Source organism: Buteo buteo, chromosome 5 (assembly GCF_964188355.1).
Source record: "Buteo buteo chromosome 5, bButBut1.hap1.1, whole genome shotgun sequence".
NCBI classification, from domain to species: domain Eukaryota; kingdom Metazoa; phylum Chordata; class Aves; order Accipitriformes; family Accipitridae; genus Buteo; species Buteo buteo.
The window spans coordinates 43824897-43834043 of NC_134175.1; positions in this window are offsets into that span (position 1 = coordinate 43824897).

The following is a 9147-nucleotide window of genomic DNA, read 5'->3' on the forward strand; positions in this document are numbered from 1 at the left end:
CCGGTAGGTGCCGGGCAGAGCCCTCCGCACCCACGCTGCCACCGCCGCGTGCTGCCGCCCTCTGCCAGGCACGGGGCAGTCCCCATCACACCGTCCTCTTTTGGGCCGCGGGTCCGTGCCCACCCGTGGGGCTGCTGGGTCCTCGCCGCTTTGCATGGCCGTGGAAGAAAGCGTGGCGTAAGCTCCAGGTGGACGTGAGCTGGAAATCCGCACCCTGATGGCCCTCTGTTCTGCACCTCAAGTATAGATCTCTTAAAGGCTTAAACCAAAAATATGTGGGGATTTTTAAATCCACTTCTGCGTTCTCCTTTCAAATGTGCTTGTGCAGCTGTGACCTGGTTTGGCACCGGCAGGGAGGAAGAGGAGTCCTCCCATATCATATGTTCTGCTGCACACTGTGCAGGAATTGGGAGCGTTTGCTTCATTGTGAAGGGCTCAGATACCCCACTGAATTAGAGTGGCTTGAGACGTTACCACCGATCACCTGAGCCATAGTAACTACCTGTGCATCCTCTCCCTTCGGGGCATCGCCTCCCCACTGAGGTAAGGGCTCGTATCCAGCCCATTTCTGATGGTTTGGGTGGTTCTGAGACCACCCTGCGCAAGCCTGAAACCATCTACTCCTGCTGGGCCAGGCGATGAGCTGGGCATGACTGCACTTGTGTTGCCAAGTAGATGTTTATAGAGATTGATGTGATTCAGGTGCATGCAGAGAGCAGATTTACAGCAGAGAGGCTTTTAACAACACTTCTAGGCAAATCCATTTTACTTCAAAAGTATTAAAAAGAAGCTGGCAACTGCAGTTTTCAAAAGCCTCTCTGAAAGGCAAAAGGTGCAATGAGATCTTTGTGCTCTCCTTCCCTGAGAAAGAAGTTCAGGGGTATGTTTTCCCACCTCTCGTGGACATGCTGTGGCCATGCCTTTCTCAGTGGCCCAGGTGGCGTGGGTGTAAAAGTAGGGGTAGAAACCCTCAATTTTGTCAGCCCCAACCTGCGCTGCTTCGGGGTTCAAAGTCCAATTCTCCACTTAGCTATTTTGGGAGAGTCAATAGCAAAGTCATGATCCCACCCAACCTTGCCCGCCAGCTGCGGTTGCCTACCCAGCTGGTCAAATTTAATTCTCCCCTTATTTCTAGTGGATGTAGCCCCATGCCGCTCTGCGTCCCGCCACATTCCCATCAGTCAGGTGAGCATCTGGCTGCCTGGGAGCGTCGCGGTGTGCGTCCATCTGGATGTCAGCCTCTGCAAACAGGCGGCAGATTTCTCTGTGCTCGTGGTGCCAGGGGTCTCGGCCGTGCCGCAGACGTCAGAGATCACGTACCGACACACTCGCTCAGCCTTCGCGTGCGCTCGCTGCCCCCGGCCTGCTTGCTGCTGTCTTTCATTTCTCGCTGCACCATCGCTGGCTGCAGCAATAGATTGACTCTGGTTGTGCAATTGGGGTTACTAAATCAGGAAAGAAAAAAAGAAAAGAAACTGCTGATTCGGTGCAGTCTCCCTAGGTTGAAGGTTTGCTGAAACAATGGGATTATTAATAGAGTAGCAGTTTCCAGCACGTTATAGGGCACGTCTGCTGGGCCATCAGCCTCACCCTCCAGGCTCTCTGCTAGGAAGCCCTGGTCCCTCTCCCTCCTGCTGCTTATTGTGCGTCCCCTGAAATGCTCTGCCGACGTCTCGGGGAAGAGCCTGAAGCCCTCCGGCTCACCCCTTCCCTTCCTACGCTCTGATGTCGGTGGCTCGTGCCGGGCAGAAGGAGCTCCTCACGCTCTCATTGCAAAGGTGCACCACCTCTGAACCAGGGGTCATAAACAGACCACAGCCGCCTCAAAGTCACGGGCCTGGGGGTAACTGCTGGTGGAGGGAAAAGGAAGTGTCTGGTCCCCGGACATTCCCGTTATGTTTCTCATCTCCTGTCACAACTGTTAGCTGCAGGCATTTGCCACCACCAAAAGCTCACAGCAGAGCAAAGAAACGTAACACCAAACTCCAACCTGGCATTAGCTAAATACAGTGGTTCCCAGCAGTGATACTGCCAGGGAGACTGGACAGATGTTAGCCTCCTCAGGATAAGCATTTATCTTGAAAGAACTGAATTTGTGGGGTTTTTAAAGGTTTTTTTTTTCCCAAATGAGAAGATATCCTGGTTGAGAGGTGTTTCTCCATTTATCTACAAGATAGTAATTTTTCCAAACTCATCTATTTGATTTCAGACTGTCTTAGGCATAAGTGGGCAGAATTCAGGGGCTTTCATGCCCCTCCAAGGATGATGAAGAGAAGGGGTGATGGCACAAACAGGCTCCATGTCAGGAAAGCAGGGGCAGCAACCTCCACAACAGCAACCTCTAGACTGAAGTGAGAGTGGCAGCTAGAAAAGATGACCGTCTGGCCCTTATCCCAACACCTGCACTCACATTTCTGCAGATGGGCTTCAAAAAACCAAAAAGTAATCCTGCCCACAAACCACACTGCTCTCCCACAGAAACAAGTAGCAGTGGTTTGACCTGGGACACAGCCCATAGATGCCCATCTCAAAGCCATCAGTCACCAGAGCTGTACAATTGCCTCTGCAGTGGTAGGTTTGTTTGTAAACTAGCTTGGTTTGGGTTTGTGGTTTGGTTTTTTTTGTTGGGGTTTTTTTGTTTGGTTGGTTTTTTTTTTTCCATTTTACCTGATTTTTCAGTCTTTTCTCTTTTTGGAATGAACAAGGCTGTCAGCTCTTGTGGTGGATTGACCCAGGCCATCAACCAAATGCCCACCCAGCTGCTCACTCGGTTCCCTTTCCCAAAGGATGACGAGAAAATAGAAGAAAACTAAGAAGACTCATGGGTTGGTATAATGACAGTTTAATAGGGAAAGCAAAAGCTGCACTTGCAAGCAAAGCAGAAAAAGGAATTCATTCTCTACTTCCCATCGGCAGGCAGATAGGCAACCACTTCCTGGGAAGCAGCGCCTCAGCACGCGTGATGGTTGTTTGGGCTGACAAATGCACTGACCCCAAACATCTCCCCTTCCTTCTTTCCATGAACTTTTATTGCTGAGCTCGACGTTATACGGTGTGGAATATCCCCGTGGTCTGTTTGAGTCAGCTGCCCTGGCTGTGTCCTCTCCCAACCTCTTGCCCACCCCCAGCCTACTCCCAGCCTTGGGGCTGTGCAAGCACTGCTCACCAATAGCCAGAACGTTTGTGTGTAGTCAACACTGGTTTAGCCACAAACCCAAAGCACAACACCATATTGTGTTGGGCTGCTGTGGAGAATGTCGCCTCCATCCCAGTCAGACCCAGTACAGCTCTCCAGTATGACAGTATTTGTGCCTTTTTCTCCCCGAGGAAGGACCAAGGACTTTGATGCCCATGGACATCGGGAGGCTCTGCGGAATTCAGGGGATGCCAAAGCAGCTTGTGAGTGATCTGCCCACTGGCAGCTCATGGAGGTGCCAGATCTGGGGTCTCCCTTGCGAGTGTCCCACTGACTGCCCCACTCAGCCCTCATCAGCACCCCCTGAAAAAAAGCGGATCCAGCTCTAAGGGCAAGAAATTATGTGGTATGTGGAGAGTTTCCAAGCAGAAGAGAGACTGAGGCCAACACACAAGATCTAAACAACTGTGATTTGTGCCAGGGCATTAAAGCAAGGTTTGAGCCTGTACCCATATGGGAGCAGGGGCCTTGCTGTGTCCCTGCGTGCCCGGAGCTGTGCTCAGGAGGTCCGGCTGCTGCGGTAGCACCTGGGCACTCCTGGGACCACAGAGAAGCACTTGTGCTAAAGCAATAAAATCCCCAGTGCTGCCTGGCTGACATTTCTCCTTTCTAGCTTGATGTGTTGCTTGGCTTTGTTGTAGAGATTGAAACCAGATTTTCTTTCCCTTCTATGAGTTATGTTAATTTGTGTTTCATCAGAACTTGCCTCTTCTCCTCCTTTTCTTTTTTTCCCCCCCTTTAGGCTGGATCCAGCTGCACCATGAATTCAAGGAACCACCTGCAAAATATTTTAATGACTTCAACCTGCTCTTTGAGGTGAATTAATACCAGGGCAGTCTCCGCAGCATGGTGAAATAGTCAGGCTTGGCTAAGCAGGCCACCCTCAAAGCTGAAAAATACGATCTGCAAGGCAGCTGCTTCTGACAGTCAACTCTGTTTTCAAGGTCCCCGTACAGTGTCTTGCTCCTCACCTCGAAGGCAGTTGTCCCCTATTCAGGTAAGAGCTGATCCCAGAGATTGGATGCATCCCAAACCAGCTCAGAAACAGGAGGGATAATGAGATGTGCAAAACCCAGCCACACGAAGAACGGGTTAGATCTGTTAATGGTCTGCTATAAACAGCACAATTACAGCTGAAGGGAGGCAACTCCCGGGGCTCGCTCTGCACGTAGCAGCTCGGTGCTGTAGGGAGAGATCAGCTGCTCCCTAACACTCCTCTTTGCTGGCATCCTTTGGTTCATCCCACGCTTTCAACAAGAACGTGTAGCTATGTTCCCACTTTCCTCCATCCCTTGGGCTTTTAAGATCCCAGCGTCATTTTAGATTTGCTAAGCAGCCATCAGCCACGTCAGCAAACAGCCAAGTGCTGCTGTGGTCCCCTCTGCCCGGGTGTGTGCCCCACAACCGACCCAGAGAGGCAAAAAGGTCCTTAACTTGCCCTCATGTTTTTTCAGGAAAATCTCTGGGATTATGAGAGGTTCAGGGTCATTGCAGTTTTAGATACTAAGCTAGGCAGGTTAGTCAGCAGATCGTTCAGAAGGACATTCCTAAAGAGGTTTATTATCCAGCATTCTCCTTGCACTGGGGCACATCCCAATTAATTGCCTGCACATCAATGCATTATTCTGGAATTCATCTCAGGGTAAACAAATTAAGGAGCTAATACTTGGGCTTCCACCGAAGGACGCCACAGGATGGTTTGTCTCTGATAAGGTTTCTGGCCCAAATTTCCATGTCCTGAATGCTACTGGCAAACACTTCAGCTTGAAAATCCATTAACCTGTAACCACCCCATGCCCTTTATTCAATGAATGTGGAGAGCAAACATGTGTGTGTGAGCAGCTATATACACAGACTTGAAACCATCACTGACAGCAGTCCATACAGAATTAACTCAAAGCAACTGTCCTGTAAAACATGTGTGCAGTGCTAGGCATTAAAGCTCAGCCCCTGAAAATGCTTCAGACTCCCCTGCCTCTCGGTTTCCTGCTGTCCCTAGAGAGCAGCAACCAGCTGTGCTGTTGGAATCATCTCCCGTAATTGCTATGGTGACACTGGGTGTTTCAGAGACCCAAAGTCATGGCTTTTCCCCTTGAATTTCCTTCCTTCATCACCTGCCCTCTTTTCTCACGTCCCTTTGCTGTCCTCCTGTGCAGCTCCTCTGGATGCTGACATGACCACGCTGCTCCTGTCTGCCTGGCACAGCCCTGCAAAAAACCTCAATTCCCTTTCGGTGACTTTGCTGCTTGCCAGTAACAGCTACATGGGGCTGAGCTTGCTCAATCTCCTGCTAGGAAATGATAAGCTTCAGTGTGAAACCCCCAGCATCAGCACATGGGAGAAAAAGTGACAGAAAAGGAAAAGACGCCTTTACTGGGAACTTTATTGCCATCCTCCAAGGCATGGCACATAGAAGAAACCACAGCCGGTTTGCAATCAGTGCATTGCTCCCCACAGATCCTGCCTTTAGATCAGTATGGGTTGTTTTCCCTTAATTAGGGCCAGTAACTGATCGCTGCTTCTCCATTATGGTCTTTAGCAAGGATAACAGATTCTTAATTCACTCTTTTGATTCTCCATTATTTCTCAGCGTGGAGGTATTTGCCTCAGGAAGTATCCCAGGGAAAGGGAGCAAGAAACCGGTGAGGGATGGCCAGAGTGGGGTGAAGCATCGGTCAGGGCAGAGCAGGGACCCTCGTCAAAGTGGCGAGGGGCTGGGAGGGGACGATGCAGTGGCTGCTGCTGGCTTACTGTGTCAGTCCGACAGCGCTGGGAACAGGTCCGTGTGTCTGGGGCCGTCCGTAAGGCTTGCCCTGCATCACGGGCGGGGTGTTAGGGCTGGAGTGTTTGTGAAACGTTTGGACTTGCCTTCTCGCCTGCCAGTGGCAGGCTGGTGCTCCTCATAGTTCACGTTTCCTACCGTGCATGAAAGGCAAGTGTCGTCGCCGCTTCTTTCCCATGCAGAAACAAAAGCAAAGCCCTGGTTTGACATTCTCCTCTGAGCAACTCGCAAAATGGGCTATTGCTAGTAGCAGGAGTGATTTAAGCTGCTGTCAAAAGAGCAAAGCAAACTACTTTTCCTTTGCATGCTTTCAGATGCATTATTTCTTTCAAAGAAACTGCGTGCAAGCGTCCAAATGCCTGGAGAATTACATGATGCTCAGATCTTGCCAGTGGCTAACTTGCCTGAGGTGTGGGCAAGTCTTTCCAGGGAAAAAAAATTTATTTTGCACTAACCTTCAGGCTTTTGTGCCTCTTTCCATAATCAACACACAGCTTCTTTTGGGAACTAGCTGGGAATTCCCTTCCTCCTGCTACACTGGCAATGACAGATCAAGCAGAGCTGAATTGTTTTGATGAATAAAACTTGAATTTGCCCCACAGCCCTGACCCTTGCCTAATTCCAACCTTTCTCATTAAACTGCCTTTTTTTTTTCTTTTTTTTAAAGTAACTGGAAGCAGTGGATTCTCACATTTGCGTAAGAGTTGAAGACCCAAAAGGCTCGGGCAGAGCAGCTGGAGCCTTTAACACTGTTAATTCAGGAGTACTGCTGTTCTCACATACCTACAGGTATTTGAGCAGCGTTTTGACAGAAACCTGTTCAAAAGGGCTTCGGATGCCACAGCCTCTGCGTGTCCCCTACGTGTTGCCTAGGAAGATAGGTCCATACGGCAATGGTGGTGGGCGGTAGTGGTAGAGCAAAGAATAACCAAGTGCCATTGAAGGCTGGTTCAATACAGAGATGGTAATCACTGAAATAAAGAAAATATGGTCCTTAATAAATTCCCTCTGTTCTAACCACCAGGGAACCTGGCAGAAGGCACAATTTAAGCAAAAACAAACACCGAAACCACACATGTATATGTACTTTAAAAGAAACAGACCGAGGAGGAAAGGGAGAAATCAGTTAGAAATAGGTTTTCATTATCGGTCAAATATTTAACTCTAGCCCAATAAAACAGTAAGATCGGCTTGTCATTATTTGCCTTTATTAATGAGTTGGATATCTTTAATTCAATACAGCACTTCTGATGGCATCGAGAAATTCTACATGAAAGCCACTGATTTACATTCACCGTTGTGTTCGAATGAGCTGAGCTAGTGAAAACGTCCATGCTGTAGGTTGTTTAACCTTCCCAAGGCGTGCGCAGATTTAGGGCCTCTCTCCCAGGGCGTTGGTGTGAAATGGCAGCTTTTGGGACACGTCAGCAGGCTTCAGGTCCGGCAGCACCGGGGAAAGCCACGAGAGGAGCTGCAGTCACGGTACCGAAGCGGAGCTTTTCTGTGCCTGCCGTTGCAGTGGATGGGGCAGGAGAGTGGGAGGACATTGGCTAGAAGACCCCTGGAGCTGTGGTAGTCCCCAAAGCCCTCCTTGGTGCTCCTCGAAGACACTTCCTCAACAACGTTGGGGCCGCTGAAGGACACGACCGATGCCTCCGACCCCCCTTCCTTATCGGTGAGGGTCCGGCAGAAGCCCTGGCTGACCGACCCCGCACCCACCTTTCAGGGCTGAAATCAAGGGGTCGGGTGCGTGCGCGGGGCTCGGCGCGTTTGCCAGCGCCGGGCTGGGTGAGGGTTGATAAAGGAGGTCAGCCCAAGCGGTGGGAGGCTGAGCCAGGCAGCCTGGCTCTCGCTCCCCTCCCAGCCACATCTGAAAGGGATTTGCAGAGACCTCGGGACCAGGCTTCAAGACTCTCTCCTCGCCAAAAATATGAGAAAGACACTGTAAAAAATCAGACATCCCGGTGTCAATAAGGCATGTGACAATTGCAGTGGCTATCCTATTTTCCTATTTCTGGCCATCCTAGTTTCCTTAATTAAATTGCACCGAGCAAGCCGGTAAGCAGTTTTCACTGCGATGTAAGTGCATAGCTGAGTGAATTGGACCAAGGTGCCACATGTTAATCATTATAGGATTTTGTCTGCACAACATCAGTCTTGCACAGATCTGCTTATGAAATCATACCTTTCCCATTAAACACAGTTTGAGTTTCGAAAGGGAATTCAGATTGGCTTGGCATGAGCCATTGTATAGGGCTAAAGAAACCTGGGAGAGATGGCCCCGCTTTAGGTAACGAAAAAGAATTAACCTGACTTCTCTTTTGTGGTGCATTGAAAAGCCTCTGCTTAAGGACTGTGGATTGATGGAGTGGCCTGAGGTGGGAAGAATATTAAAAAAGATGTCAACATGCCAATAAATGCGTTTGCCAGAAATAAATGCATTATGTTAGTCTGTCAGAGCAAGCTAAAGAAAGGTGTTCTTTTATGGAGAGAGACAGTCCAGTAGCTCACATCATTAAGGAAAAAAATTATCAAAGCAGAAATGGGCTCAAGTTTCTGAATGTCATCTCGCCTTCAGAGTTCATTCCCTCAATGAGTCAAGGGCCAGATATTTGACAAATAAGATCCAGGGGGGGATCTCAGCTCTACATAGAGACTTGGGTGTACATTTTTCTTTAACTGTCCGCTGCTTTCCCTACATAGGCAATCTGAAGCTCTGGATTAGAAGTGGCCTTTGAGAATTTGTCCCAAAACTTTCCCGCAGACCAACAAGAATAGCAAAATCCTAAAGCAAAATGAAAAGAAAGTGGATCAAGGTCATAGATTTCATTCTCCAGTTTGAAAGCATGAAGATCCAGACTAATGACAACCAGATGGAAAGTTAGGCACTGGTCTAAGTTGGCTGCCTTTTGCAATAGCAGTAGGGCTTGGTCTATAGCGCAACATGTTTCTGGTGGAGGTATGCTGGCTGGAGAGCAAAAAACCATCACAGCTCCTCACAGAAAGCTGAGCCAAGAAAATTTTTGTTTTAGATAGTGTTTTGTCAGCCTAGCTATGTTGTCAGTAGAGAAGATATAGCTCTGCTGGCAAGAAAAATCCTAAATTGGTACATGCAAAGGTCTGATGTGATGTCTCCAGTGGCACGGCCTTACCAGGAGAGCGTACATCA